The sequence below is a fragment of the Struthio camelus genome, chromosome 18 (genome assembly GCF_040807025.1).
Source record: "Struthio camelus isolate bStrCam1 chromosome 18, bStrCam1.hap1, whole genome shotgun sequence".
In the NCBI taxonomy this organism is placed as follows: Eukaryota; Metazoa; Chordata; class Aves; order Struthioniformes; family Struthionidae; genus Struthio; species Struthio camelus.
Genome location: NC_090959.1, coordinates 332,738 through 347,655, shown reverse-complemented (window position 1 = coordinate 347,655; position 14,918 = coordinate 332,738). Strand labels below are relative to the sequence as shown.

General features: G+C 51.7%; 1 protein-coding gene across 6 annotated transcripts in view; it reads right to left on the bottom strand.

The window, feature by feature from the left end:
• The window catches only part of DLGAP4 (DLG associated protein 4), a 194,288-nt gene that overhangs the window by 178,225 nt on the left and 1,145 nt on the right, over nt 1-14,918 (bottom strand). Inside the window, exon 1 of one of the 6 annotated variants that reach the window (XM_068913076.1) lies at nt 12,247-12,322. The exons of the other annotated variants lie outside the window; for them this stretch is intronic. The gene's annotated coding sequence lies outside the window, so the exon portion shown is untranslated. Of the gene's footprint in view, nt 1-12,246; nt 12,323-14,918 lie in introns of those variants that run through there. 6 annotated transcript variants of the gene reach the window in all.

Genomic DNA, 14,918 nt, shown 5'->3' with positions numbered 1-14,918 from the left:
TTTTAACATTGGGAAGAAGATGGTGCACACAGCCAGAGAGCCTGAACTCAGGTTCATGTAAATGATGACTAAATCCTCAGATCCAGTAGAGTTTCACAAGGGTATAAACCACTGTCACAGGAAAATCAGGCCTGCTAGGGTCTCTTCCTTCCTCTCCTGTTTTGTATGTTGTGTCTAAAGGCCAGTTTGCTGGCAATATTCTTGCACAAGCAGCCAGGCTAGAGCTAAGGTGCCATTTGTCCACGGAGAGGCTTTGCCACGCAGTATCTGTGCTTGTCTTGTCCATGTCATCCCTGCGTGGGCATCACTGGGTTCGACCATGCCCTAGGCAGGGGCTGCTCCCTGGGGAGCCTGCCAGTCATGCTCCCTAGGCAGCCTGCCAGTCATGCTCCCTAGGCACTGGCTGCACCTTCCTTCGCAGAAGCCCTAACTGCTTTGTCTCCATTACTCTACCCTCTTGCTGACCTAGAAAATTTGATCAAGTCTTTTTTGGAAATGGCAACCTTGTATTTGGCTGGAGAAGTGAGCTTGATTACAGCCCTTTACTCCCCTAGGGTTGTAGGGTGACAACGGACTCCCTGCATCTTCCAGGCCTGCTCTCCAAAGCCCAACTTTGCCCAGCCCTCGCAGAACACTCCAATCCAGGGACACTTGGGATCTATCCCCAAGCAAGTTCACTTCACTGTGATATGTCTTTCCTCAGAGATATCTTTCCTGATTCAAAGCATCCTTTCCTGCTCAGACTGGCTGTGCTCTAGCTTTTCTCCTCCCCACTGCCTCATCTAACTCCCCTAGCTAACCCTCATCTTCTCCAGAGGCCTCTCCACTTTCTCACAATAATGGAGAATCCTGCTACCATTGTGCCCCATCCAGCTCCCTGCCATGCTCCCTTTCAGGTGTTGTCTTTGCTGTTCCTTGTTCTGCCATGCTGTTGGCCCTGTGCCACAGGCAGAGCATGCCTTGCTCCTGTTTGGTGTGGCAGGGATAGCTTGCCAAGCATTCAGCTTATATCTTTCTCATTGAAGTCATGATGATCTCAGTTAGATTTGATCAGGAAATGAAGCACCTCCCTATCATACCTGGTGCCTGGCTGGTCTCCAGCCCCCAGTGTCCTTGAATAGTAACCAAGGAAGACTGGCTGGCTTGAGAGCTTTCTTTGTGTTGGCTGAGGGGTGTATTTGACCATGGTAGGAGCACGGAGGCCCTTGTCTGCTTTGTTGGCAGAGGTTCATTTATTTGATGTCTCCACTTACTCTTGGAGGGTCCCAGTGGCCTGGGTTCGATTTACTGTTTCCTTCCCAAAGTGATTTAAGAGAAATCAAATGAAAGTCACAGCAAGATCATCCAGACATGATGCCCTTAACACTGTTTACTTTCAGTTCCCACAGTGAGTTGGTCCTTAGAATCCCCATGTAGACATGACCTGGCCACAGGTGCAGTTCAGTGCCTGCCTGTGAGGAACAGCAGCTTTTATTGCAAAGGAGCCAATGTAGAATGGCTCCATGAAAACACACAGCCTCTTCCGGCATCAAAGGATGAGGGAGGCCCAGTGTGCACAGGGCCGAGTAGGACTAAAGAGGAGGAGAGGCGAGTGGTGAGGGTCCCTCCAGGGCACTGTGGTGCCTGGAAAACTCTGGGACTGAGGATGACAATGTCAGTGAGCCTGAAAGAATCAGGCTTCAAGGATCCCTGGGGCTGGATGGCTGCTAGGGCAGCAGTTCCCACTCAGTGAGAAGTGAAAAGGCTTGATCTTTCCCATCACAAGGGAAACAGAAGAGTCAGAGCCTGCTTCAGAGATGGGACTTTTTCCTCCATCCTCCCTGTGGATCCTGCAAAATTCTGCCTTCTGAGCAGAGCTAGCAGGGGTCAAGGTGCAGAGGGCACCAGGGCTCCCAGAGGACTCAGCCTGTGCCTTGGCTGGGTTGGGCCTCCTTAGTGTGGTGAAAAGGATAAACTCTGAACAAATACATCAAGCTGACTAGAAAGCCACCCCCTCATATCTGAAGCAGAGGAAAGACCAGGAATGGCACTGAAAATTAAAATGTCTCAAGGAAAAGGACAGCCTTTTTCATCTAGGCAAGGGAGGCTGGGCCTCTGAGGGGTTTTGGGCTGGGCTGGCAGGCACACTGAACAGCAGGGAGAGGGAAGTGAGGGGCAGGACCTCACAGATCTGCCTGGTTAGCCTTCACAAAGCTGCTGCCTGGGTGCTGCAGAGCCGTGGGGACCCCCTTTATGGCGTGCCCAGCAGGATTCAGAGCAGAGATGAGCCCTCACCAGCTACAGAAATGGCTCGGTCCCCAACCAGTTTGACTTTCCCACAAAAACGGCCTTTTCCCTCCAGCCCTCACCATCCTCCATCAGCACTGCCAAGGGCAATACATGCCCAGATCACTTGCCGCAGGAGCTGCCAGCATTCTAACCTGCTTTACTCTGCCTATTGCCAGCAACTCTATCAGAACCTGGCATCTGGTGGGACTGGGGAAAACCTGAGGGTTTCCTAATGCCCTTCCGACACCAGAGCCTCAACACAGACAGGAAGCCATGCTCAGACATGAGCCAGTGAATTAATAAATCTCTCTTCAGATGGGAAGTCTGGCTCCTGGGGAAGAACAGCCTGAAGATCCGAGCCCTGAGGCTGAAGTACATAAATACCTCTTCACACTTCCCTGAGAAAGGGAGATTAAAGCAACTTCACATCTCCAGAGCAGTGTAAACACACCTTTGTGAAAATAGGATTCAAACCCCTTTTCTCATTTTCTGCCTTTAAAATTTGCCTGGTTCCTAGAGACTTTTGTGTGTTTCAGCAGCAGACTGTGGCACAGTTAATATGAGGGGGGCTCCCAAACTAAACTCTTCAGGGAGTACTCACAGATCCAGACCAGACCTGGATGGGAGCTTTGCAAGAGGGCACCCTGACCCCACTGGTGGGTGCTTGGTTTGAGCCTAACCCTGTGGATGATCTAGAACTGGTTAAAGGTGACCGTGCTATGGGGAGGTCAGACACCATCCTGGCTGCTGACAGGGGAAAAAATGGTTGAATGTCATGGCTCAGAAGTCAGAACCTCAAAGGAGGAGTTCCCAGATAGCTAAAGCTCATCTTATTTGGCATGACCAGGAGGGACAACTCATCCAAATGGGGGATGTGCAGAACACTCTGGGGCAGAAATCAATACCTGGCCACTTAGTGCCTAGGTTGTGGTCATTAATCAATCAACATGTTAGCAGTCAGAAACCACAATGCATTTAAAGAAAAATCATGGCACTGAGCAGAAATGAACTAGGCCAAGCCAGAGCAGGCCCTGGCTTTGCTTCTCCCCTGAAACAGCATGCTACCACAAATACTAGGAAGCTGTACAATACCAGTAGTACCAGGGAGCTGAATGTGAATACCAGGGAGCCACACACTACCAGGAGTACTAGGAAGTCGCATGCTACCAGGAGCCTCTGCACTGCTAGACCCACCCCAGAAGGATGGTTTCACGGAAATTATGAGTGGCAAGGCACTCCAGGGGCAACACAGATGCAGTTTGGGATGTCCGTATATAAGAATAAGAGCCTGACTCAGATGCTGGCCTCCTCACCTCCTAGAATGCCCATGCAGCTTCAATTTATAGAAGCCAGCCTGGTGTCCTGCTGCTTTGGTCCAAGTGGGTCACTTGTCTTGCTCTCACAAGCATTAAGTTTGGTCCCCTCTTCCACAGATGCACAGGGCTGTAGGTGCTCAACCGCTGCTCAGCTTCTGCCAGAATCACTTCACCAACCTCTCTCCTGAAAGTCAGCAGAGTCCACAAGAACCACTGAATCCCAAAGCAGAGGAGGGAGAAGAGTCTTCTAGCAAGGAGACCAGCCAGCACACAAACCTCCCCCTTCTTCTCCACATCCCCGTTACTTCGAGGCTGGAGCAGGCCAGCCAGTGGCTAATTGTTATCTGGTATGGCTCCAAGGGCAGGCCTGGGGCAGCCATGTCTGCCTGCAGCTTTATCTGAGGATGAAGCCTCTGTGGCAGCCAGCCCGGTTCCCTCAAAGCAGTGCTCCTTTAAGACCATGTGCAGGGCCTGTTTAGCCTCCTGTCACACTGGGAACATGGTGTTTGCCCACAGCGTTCCCCATTCATCTTGCCCCCAGCCCTGCCGTGCTTCTCAGAGCAGTCACAATGAGTGAGAGAGCAAGCTGCCAGGAGCTCATCACCTGGAAATTGCTCACCTTTGCTGGGATGAGCAAGTGGCTGAAGTAGGGCTCCCCTGCTCCCTCCGGGCCATGGTGGCACAAAGGCTTTCTCAGTGCACTGTACAGAACAGAGTGTATTGTCTAATTATATCAGCTCCCCAGCCCACAAAGAGGAGCTTGGAGACGGGGTGCCCTATTTATATGGCACTCCTCCCTGATCCCTGACAGCCTCAGCAGCAGCGCTTGCACCAGCCTGTGCCTCACTCAAATATCGTGATGGCCTAGCATCCTTCAGCCTCACGAGCTTGAGGAGGGGAGCAGTTGCTCCCCACCACCTGCACCTCACATCTTGGAGGCAGCAACAAGGCTCATCGGGCACAACCCACTCTCTGGGACTGGATGTTTGCTAGCTAGTTTCTTGGGGGAAGACAGTTGCATGGTCAGAACCTCATGGTCCAGCAGTCTCACTCTGTCCCAGCTTGTAGACTCTTGACTGGCTAACACAGGCTTCACACATTGCCAGGAGGGTTGGGAGTGATTTCAGGTCACAACAGAGGCCTGACGGTCACCTGGGGTACTCTGTGAGGAGAGGCCAGCACCCAAGGCCTGTCTCCAGCAGCCCTGTAGTGCAAAGTCACAAGGGAGCTAGAGCTCCCGGCCTGGGAAGATATGACCTCACCACACAGCATTGCACACGCGCTGGTGTAAGGAGACATGTGTCTCTAATGAACGACTCCATAGAGCTTCAAATGGGTGGCATAAACACACCTTTAAGGTAGGGCCTGACTGAAAGTGTCCTCACATACTCCAACTCCGTGCTCCACAGAGCTAGGCTGAGGCAACCGCTTTCCTGCCTGGGGCTTGCTTTCCCTCTCAGCTCAGACCTTGCTTCAGGGGCATTCATTGCTGCAGACCCAGCTAAGACAGGACAGGCCATAGTGCGATGGCCCATGCCAGCAGCCTTTGGGAGGGTGGCTTGTGACTTGCTTTCTGCCTCACAGGGGACAGAGAGCATTTCAGTGGGGAGCAGTCAGGAGGCAACTGTGCTGTCTCAGAAGGACAGCACAAAGAGAGCCAGCACCTGGGCAAGGGCTGGCACCCCTCTTCTTACACCAAGAGCACAGGCAGGTGAGGTAAACACCTCCTTTTTCTTCACTCGGGGAGAAACTGAATGAAAATGCTGACTTCTGGGGTTATTCTCCCCCTCTAATAGATGCCAAGCAAGAGGACTGGGTAGGAGCCAAAGGTGCTCAGGGCTGGCACTGTAGCAGTGCATACAGAGGAGGAGAGTCCCAGTAGGTTGGTATATCCCATCCAAAGTCCTCTGGGTTCACCTCTCAAGAACTTCACTGTGCTCTGGTGATCTTGGACACAGGGCACTCTTCTCACAAAAGACTCTGGGTGTTCCAGATGGTGAGCAACCTTCCCAAATTGTGCTAGAGTCTTGGCCCCTCTGTGTATGCCAGGGAGATGCTTGGAGGTGCCTCCTTTGACGATCCCAGGAGCTGACCTCAGGGGGCTTCCTTCACCCTCTGCATGGCATTGTGCATCCCACCTCAGTCATGGCTTTGTCTTTGTCTTCTTTTGGGCCACTGGATGCATGTGGGGTGCCACGGGGCAGCCCCATGCTGTGTTGAGGTGGGGTAGACAGGAAAGGGCCCCTCCCCCCCCCGCCCAGCCTCATCCTAGGTGGTGCTGAGGGGCAGCCCAAGGAGCCAGGAAATGGCTTGGGGTCTGCCTGGGCCCTGCCACCAGCCTGACAGAGGGGCTGCGGGCTGACAGTAGTTGAGGAAGCACTCCTCACCTGACGTTATTTTGGTTGCTAGGTGATTAAATCATCCATCTGCTTATGACAGCATGGGAGAGCAATGAGTCAGTCCCCTTCATACAAGACAATAAAGGGTTTTTCAACTCTGATCCAGCTCCAGCCCATCCCTGGGCCCTGTCCTGCCTGCAGGACGCTTGCACAGCCAGCTTGTTGCCAGGGCTCTGCAAGGGTAGCAGGACTCCTGCCACAGCACCCCAGAAGCAGCACAGCACGCTCTCGGAGAGGCCCTGCTGGCGGAAGTAGGGCAGCCACAAGGCTCCAGGGATCCTAAAATGTGATTCTGGTGAAATGGACTCCACAGTATCCTGGAAAGCAAAACTGGATGGCAGCTTTATTTTCTCATTGCATCTAGAACAACTTCAAGAGAGCAGACTAGCCCCACTTAAAGCAAAGGGAGGTTTGCTGTAAGCTCCACAGGCCAGAACAATCTCTGCTGACATCCTCGGCACAGCCACCTAAGCACCTTCCCCACTTCTGCAGGCTCAGCCACAACAGCTGCAGGGATGTCACTAATGTTGCCACGTGTGAAGCGGCTATAATTGTGCATTTTCAGAGCACAGCCCAATGAAAGCCAGCTGCTCTGGAGGAGAACTGTACAAAGGCAACAGTTTTGCAAATAATAATGTGTTGAAAAGTGCTTGGAGTCTTCTGGAGGAGGAAAGTGGGAAGGAAGAGAGAGAAAGAAGAGGGTATATGTGTGCACGTGCATGTACGAGAGAGAGACAAGAGCCCCCCTCCCTGCCAAGAAGAAACCATCTCAATTTCTCAGGTTTGGGGGGGGGGGATGTTGGGACTTGGGGAAGTTAAAGCAACATCCATAGAATGTTTTCTCGAAGTCCAGGTTCCATTAGTAAGGCTCTAAACCACAGGTAGCTGCTACACTAAACTCCTCTGATGTCAACCAGCACAGGCTGAGCTGGAGGATCAGCTGCTGGGTGAGGACCAGAGGCTGCCCCAGACCCCTTCTGCCTTCACCGCCTCACACAGCCCACTTGACTTAAAGCCCACCAGGGTCAGCAGAAAGAGTCCAGTGAGAGGCACTGGCCTATGCAGGAGTTTCAATGCCAAAAAGAGCTTTGCAGGAAGGATGGAGGCCATCTTGGGCTCCAAACCCGCTGCCCAGGAGAGCACTAAAGGAGAAGCCCTGGATTGGGATAAGCAGGATAAGGGTAGTTGGGCACAGCAGAGATGGTGCCAACCTGGCTCAAGGAGGTGCTAAGCACAGCAGTGAAGCTTAGAGCTAGATGATACCAGACTCGCTCACCTCCTGCCCCTGCCAGTGAGCAGTACAAAACACCTGACTGCCATGCCCTGCACACTCAGTGCCCGGAGGGCTCAGCTACCACACCAAGGCAACCATAGCAGTATCCCAAATACAGCACCCAGCAACCCAAACCCTGGACTGCTCTGAACTGTAGCGGTGGCCTCCCCACTGCTCTCCACAGTGCAGCTTGTCCTCCTGGGTCCCCTGGCAGCTATCAAGACTTCTTAGTGCAAAGAGACTCATTAATGAAGTGGAAAAGGAGGAGGAGGAGCAAGCTGAATGGGGTGTCCTAAGGGACAAAACAAAGAAGGAGGAGAAGAGCATTCACTTGATTGCAGGATATGCGACTGCCAGATGGAGAGAAACAACTGTCAGGAAAATAACGGGGATGTCAGGAAAATAACTGGGGGATGAAAGGATGACGGGGCCAGCTGGCTGGGGAGCATGCACAGGAAGGCTGGGAGAAAAGGTGCAACCCAAGGAGATGTGAGTAGAAGGAAGGTGGGAAGGGATGCAGCCCACAGAGATGAGGGCCACAAAAAGAAGGGTGAAGACACGGAACATGGACAAACTGCACGTCCCTGCCTCCAATAACTGCTGGTCCTGGAGCAGCACAGCCTTCTCCCCAAAGCCATACAGCTGCTATCAATGCCCCATCCACAGAAACCTCCACTGAAATGCAGCTTGCTGAGCCAGCAGGAGGCAAAGGGAGGCCTGCAGAGCTGCAGGCAGGAGGGGAAGGCTCTGACAGGCATCTTCTCCCAGAAGACATCCAACGCATCACAGGGAAAGCTTTCTCAAGGCAACCAGCTCCATCTACACTTCCCGCTCTTGCCCTTGGGTCTCTCCATCCCCACATGTCACTGTTGGCTTCACTCACTCCCAGTGAGTGTGCAGCATGCAGTTCACAAACAGAAGAACCAGCTGAGGGAGGAAGACAGGCTGGGCTGTGTGGGAAGGACATTTTTCTCTATCATGTTGGTTCCCAGTTTTCAACCCATCTCTATGAGGGTCTGGTTGCTGTTTTTGTCAGCAGCACTGCAGGACTAGCAGGGTTGAACAGGCCCAGTGCTCAGCAGCTGCTGACCAAAAGTCACTGGCCACAAGCTCTTGGCCAGCTCACCTGGTGGGCAAACGGCATGGAAGACCGATGAGCAGAGGGCTGGCCGTGTGACACCTGGCAGTGCCAGAGGCTACAGGGGACAGGCAGCAGGGGGGAGAGTAAGGTTTCCCTCCCCAACTCTTAGCTCCAAGCAGAGTAGGAGTGATCACGATCCCAAGGATGGAAAAGTGCATGGTCAGCAGCGCCACAAGATAGCTGGTGCTCCAACTCCAAAGCCTCACTTCACCTTCACCCTTTGTGTCCCAGGTGGGGATCGTTTCCAAGCATCAGGGAGCCAGGGCATGCAGCAGCTGTCCATTCCCAGGGCAAGTCTTTGCTGGGGAAAGACCTCATGTCACACAGTCCCTGCAGAGGAACTGTCTCCCCACAGCTGAAACCCCATTTCCTCAGGGCAGCCCCTCCTGCTTCCTGTGCTGGAGCACAAATTCTGGGAGGTCTGCTAAGCAGCAGAAGGGCTGTCCCTCAGCAGGCTACTCTCTCCTCAACACATTCCCTTTAGGGCTCAAACTCTACACAGTCAGACCAGTCTGACTTTCTGGGCCCAGGGTAGCTGCATAAGGATTCCCATGCCTGGGCAGTCCCAAGAAGTGCCCCATGAGCTCAATGAATCCTGTGTTACCAGGTGCCCCAGGGATTCCTGCCCAGTCTGCTCCCTCACATTCCACTGTGGAGGGCACGTAAACGTTCAGTGAGCCTCACTATCACTGGTGACAGGGATTGGTCCCTTGAAGCCAGCTTGTAACCCCTGACAGGAGGAAGGAAGGCACAATTCTCTCATGTACAGTTGCGGGAGAAGGCATGAGCCACGATGCTGTGGCAGATCTGTCTGTCTGCCCAACCTTAAGTCACAAAGGCATCCAAAATTCTGCCTGAAAAGCCTGACCCCAAACTTAGACCTGAGAGGGAAAAAGTTTTCCCACCCCGGAGACTTTTACCAACAGCAAATTGGACTGGGACAGGGAATTGTGAAAACACTTGTGAACTGACAGGCCAAAAAATCCTTTGTGGGTCAGCCAACTGAAACACTTCCCTGTGAAATTGCTAAAATGATTCACTTGATTTTTACCTCTTCCAAAACCAACAGAAGCATCTAGCTGAGAGAAAAGGAGGGTATTTTATTTGGAAAATGCCAAACTGACCCTTTTTGATCATTTGAAAATTTTCCTTACTGTTAAGAACATGAGAGTCACCAGAAAGGAACCTTTTCCCTTGAACAGTTTGCATTCAATCCCAATATGAAGCCTGACACATTGGATAGGGAGGTCTCAGCTGCACGTTGGCAGAATAGCCCTAGAAGGGGGGTCAGTGTGGGGCCAGGACCTGTGCCCAGAAAGACTTGGTACTTCCCAAGGTCTTGTTAGGAGCTACTGTGAGCAATCATCACTCCTGCACTTTTGATCCAGGCACAAGGCCAAACCACAGGTCAGGTGGCAGCTGGCCCTCCTTTCTTGGGGCCTAAGGCCCAGCCAGGTGCTCCCCACGGTGCATGGGGCAGGGGTATATCTGCCTGACATGCCCATCTCAATGACTTGCCCACGTTCACAAAAGCCAGCTGTAGTAAAAGAAGGAGCTGAATTCAAGCCTGTCAAGCAAGTGCTTGACCACACTGGACCAGCCATTCCCTCACAGCCTCTCCAGCATGGGAAAGATTAATTGGATGAAAGAAACAGTGAGTGAACGTCAACTCCATTCCTGCAGTGAAGAAACTGTGCCATTAAAATCATCTATCCTATGACACACACAGAGCCTACTTCAGTAATAGTTTGGCTGGGGAATAACATTACTGCGCCTATAAATACCTTGTGGGGTGCTGCTCTGCTGATAGAACAGCAGGGTCTAGCCCTGGCCTAACACAGATGCCTGCCCTGGGTGCGAAGAAGCCACTGGAAATGTGCAGCAATCACCTGAGCCATCAGCTACCCTGCTCTGCCCCAAAAAGTGAAGGACAAGCTATAACACAACTGTCTCAGGGGTAGCTGGGAACATCGCACGTGCAGCCACAGAGGAGAGTTAGGGGGTGGAAGAGAACTGTGGTCAGTGGGAACATGGCAAGAGCTGAGAGCATGGGCTGTGCTACCCCAGGGAGACACCAGAGAAGGAGGATGGGGGTAAGAAGATGGTGGAAAGCATCAGCACCAAGAGAATGTTTCCAAGGCAAACAGCTAGGCTCCTTACCTCTGAAGCCAAGGGCTTTGGTTGACCCTGTCTGACACACACACTCAGTAAGGAGTCCCTTACCCTGTCCACCCCTCAGGCCACACCAGGAGTAGAGGGTTTCTTACATGAGAGAAGGTACCAGCTAAGACTTCTCAAGGCACAAGCATATCCCCTGAAGTATTCTGGGGACATTTGCTGCACATTATTCCCAGCCCATATAGTGCAGAAGAAAGTTGCTCTCTGCAAAGCCCCCAGTATCATCTGGGCCAGCCTGGGCACCAAATGTGACAAATCAACAACAAACCTCCAGTGCCTGCTCCTGTAGTAAGGCCCTGAGACAACATAGCTAGAGAATTTACCCTGTCGTGTCTCAGTGGGACCATGAATGGAGGAGAACAAGTCAGGAGAGGGGCCAGGCACCCCAGCCATGAAAGCTGACCACCATCGCAGAGCTATGTAGAGTGAAAGGAATAACTGGAGCCAGCAGTGCTGTCAGATATTTGTCATCTTGCAAAGGAAATTGTGTGGGTGGCCCCTGTCCTGCCAAGACACATTGAGACAAATGGCTGAGCGATTTGAATATTAAATTCTTGATGTAAGGGGACTTTCATGACATTCAGCATGGGTCTCATACTGCTCCTCCTGAGGGCAGAGTTAAGCCAGTATTGAGCAGCTTTAATACTCTTCCCTTGTACACATTTTATGTACACACATAAAAGGGACTGCTAACTACCTTCACTGCTCACAGGCTAGATCTCTGCCCATTTGCAAGAGCGCCAAGACTGTTCTTCAAAGCTCTTGGATCCCTCCCTCAGACAGCTCTCCCAAATCCTCAGCAACTTGTTTATGGGCATCATGGGAGAAAAAAGGGAACACCAAACCCAAAGACCTGGTGGAATGTGGTTCCTCAGTGTGAGGACTGGCCAAGAGATGTGCCAAAGGGATAATATAAGCAAGGCAATGCAAAACCTGGATGCGTGAGAGACTCATAAATGAGCCGGCAGCCAGCAGAGCATAGATTTGTGGCTACTTGTTACACAGCACCTCTGTCCCCAGCAGACATAAAGCTTTAGGAACCCCTGAGACATTGAGATGACTGTGACAGCTCTGGAAGTTGCAATGTGCTGCCTCGGAGCAGTTGGAAAGTTTTTCAAAGGGCTGCAGTGAGCCCCACCTCATTCAGGGAAACTCTCAAGAAAGGTAAATCTCCTGACAGCCCATGGTCCAAATCCACCAGACACCCATTAGAGCTGGGGAAAGCTGACATCCATGGGAGCCTGTCTGAGCTGGCAGAGCTGGTGCATTAGAGTTTGGCCTCATGAGAACATTCCCTATGCAATGCCTTTGCAAGTAAGAAAGGGCTTAGCATTCACTTTCTCTTGGACACACAAAATTATAAAGCAAGATCCCATAAGGAGTCTACTGGAAACTCTGCTAATAGTTGCATGGTTCTTGTAGCCACAGAGAGTATCCACAGAGGAACCCAGCTAAGTTCCCAAATGAGACATGGAGAGCAATTGCAAAGTGCGAAGTGCAGATATGTCCTGAAAAACATATCATTTCAATGCAACAGCCAGTGGGACCCACAGATCAACTGGTCAAACTGAAAGACATTCCCAGAGCCATCTGAAGTGGTACAAATCTCAGAGAGCACAGTTTCAGCAAAGCTGTACCGTCATATATCCCTCTTTCAGCAACACACAGTACCTTGAACAACTGCTTGTGCTGAAGGTTTCTCCAGAATCCTCCATGCTCCCAACCCTAAGCAGTGATTTACAGAGTGGCTAAATCTTCACTTTGTTCAGTCCATAAACCTAAAAACAAACCCCAAAATTAAGAATAATCAATTGTACACCCTGCTCAGAATAACTCCCTATGATCATCCCAGCTTCCTCTAGCAATAGTCTATGGTCTGCCCGCAACCCCTTTGCTTCCAGTGAGCACAGATTAGGGTCATTTCATCAAAAATAGCCTACACGTATGAAAGGTAGGTGACAACTCAGCCTGACCAAGGGTGATTCAGCCTTGCATATCTAGGAGGCCAAAAAAGCTGCCCAGGGCAGCCTGAACAAAGGACAGCCCACTGCCCCCAGCCCCAGGCACAGCTGGCCAGAGCACTCCTGCCAGCTGCTGCTTCAGCCATGGGTGTTACAGGTACACGCTGGAAATAGTTAGAAGATGACATGTGGAGCTCAGAGCTCAAAATTAGCACCTTGAATCACTCTGAAGAGCAAACAGAAAGTCAGTACAGCTTCTGGAGAATAGGTGCTATCTTGCCTGTGGCTGTTGCCACTAAGCTCAAGCTGATGACTTCACTGCCATGGGCAGTGAAGCCAGAAATGTACGCAGCTCCAGACTCATGCTGTGGCAAAAGGTTCCTCCCAGAGACACTGTCACAAGCTTCTCCCCTCTTCTGTGGATGGCAAAGGGAAGTTATGGGCACCAAGGAAAGCAGCCTACCATCTGGATCCAGTACTATTCAACTCCAATGACAGCAGTATCAAACCAGTGCTTGGGAGAAGCCTGACTGTGGATAGATTAGAGGAGGCACAGTGTGTTCATTCTTATACATGCTGCACTGCTATTACCCAGACTGAAAATAAAGTCTCACTTTTCATGCAAAGATGCACAATGGTTAACATGAGAAAAGCTTGCCTGGGAGCCATGCAGGTATCAAACCAATTTCAAAACGGGTCTCCAGTTACTACTGATGTTTATTTGATTCATATTCTTTCTGGCTTGCCAGATGTTTATTCTCTGAGGATGAAATTCTGCCCAGCACCAATAGACTGGTGTGAGGCCATAAGGAGGTACAAAAGTCTCCTGCTGCAGGGTGGCACATTTTCCTTAAATTTCTCTATTCTTTCACCACTTGAAAAGCTGTGCTTCAGACTGTATTGGTACTTCAAGCACACAAAGAGTTGGGGAGCAGAGCTTCTGCGGAGATCAGAACTGGGCTCGCATACATCAGCTGCCGAGCTTGGATTTGGAAAAAATCCATATTTCTGTCAGTGTAAGAAACAGATCCATGTCTCAGAAGCAGGAGTGGCTGCTCAGACCAGGTATTAGCTTCCTGCAGGAAGCCTATGTGTTGGCTCTGCTTTGTGCTTCACTGGAGAAGAAGCAACTTGGGATGGATTTGTAAGTCTCCAAGAGTCCATGTTGCAGGATACAAGATGCCCAGGTCCTGATGGCATTCCCTGATGGCTGCTGGCCACTGCTCGCCACAACGGACACATTTGCACATGGTGAGGAAGGTACGAGCCACACTGCAGGATGGTGGCATGGCATTGGAAAAGCCACTAAGGCTCAGGTCCTTGAAGGCACTTTGGTGCCAAACTTCAATAGAAATGATGGTAACAAGGCCTCCTCCTGCTCCTGCCTGGGCCTCATCCTGGACTGGAGTTTCCTAACTGCATCATGGCAAAGGCCTATAGGAGAAAGAGTCCTATGGAGTCCAAAGTGGACTGACGTGTAGGGGGAGCCTTATCTGTCCCAAAATATAGCTAATGATAATGTAACGACCTTGCCACTGCTCCAGGGCTGATCCATGCCATCGCTATACCTGGAAGGGATACAGGGAGTCTGCCTGCTGGCCACATCCATGTGGGAACAGACAGCGCTGCTCCCTAGCAGCTCGCTTCCCTGAAGCTCCTTGGTGTCTATTTTAGCTAGCATGCGTGGCAGAGGTTCAAAGCAGGAGGACCTTTACTCGCACAGGCAGCTGTGGGTTAGGTTCAGGCTGGCCACCCTGTGTTGGCAGGGCAGTGAAGCGTCTGATCCATGGTGGGCAGAGGGCTTTGCCAGAGAGTACTACCTGCCAGCCCTCAGAGGACAGCAGGCAGGTGCCCATTCCCCATTCTAGCCCCAGGAAAATCAGAGGGGAACATTCAGGGACAAGGGGAAAGGGAAGGGAGAGCTGAGCTCTGCCTTCCTTCTCCAGAAGCACACAGCCAGATGCAGGCCCTGGGCCCTAGCTCCATGCCAACAGCCACTTAGGGGACAGAAACTCAGCCACTAGTCCCCTTCCTCAGAGATCTTAGGAGTCAGCTCCACCAGCCTGGGAACAGGAGCTGCCTTCATACACTGGCTTTCCCACCCAGATATGGCTTTTCCCGCCCGCACCCCTCATCCAGCCCTCCAAGGAAGGAGTTAGCCCTCGCACACAGGTGCTCACACATGCAGGTTCCATACACCTCCCCTGCTTTCCCCACACATGCCTGCTCTCTCCATGATGCTTGTGTGTTCCCTAGCACACATACACATCCCCCAGCACACACACACACACCAATACGCCCATACACGCTGCATGGCACACCCTCTCTCCCAATACATATGCTGGCATACATCATCTACCAATACGCTCACCTCCATACACT